General features: G+C 53.3%; 1 protein-coding gene across 1 annotated transcript in view; it reads left to right on the top strand.

Moving 5' to 3' along the window:
• EMH_0042190 (SAG family member) overlaps nucleotides 1–240 on the top strand; it is a gene marked incomplete at both ends in the record, with an annotated part of 1,675 nt that overhangs the window by 1,122 nt on the left and 313 nt on the right. The gene's annotated exons all lie outside the window — the stretch shown is intronic.

Below are 240 nucleotides of genomic sequence, written 5' to 3'. Positions count from 1 at the left end.
GTACAACCCTACAGACAAAGCTACTGCAGACTGCCGTGTCGTCACCTGCACTAAAAAGACGTCTGCAGCGGCAGCTGCCGCCGGAGCAGGCGGCACGGGACAAAACACAGAATCAAAAGCCTCGGCTTTGATTTGCATGACCGCACCTGATGTACTCGCCGACGAACAGAAGGCCCCTTTCACGTGAGTTTTCTCAAGCCCTACGTCTTCTATTTCTTGCTGTGTTCTGTTCTGACTGGA

The sequence above is a fragment of the Eimeria mitis genome, genomic scaffold, assembly GCF_000499745.2.
Source record: "Eimeria mitis Houghton genomic scaffold, Emh_scaff1706, whole genome shotgun sequence".
Classification (NCBI taxonomy): Eukaryota; Apicomplexa; class Conoidasida; order Eucoccidiorida; family Eimeriidae; genus Eimeria; species Eimeria mitis.
This window is presented reverse-complemented; position numbering and strand designations above follow the sequence as displayed.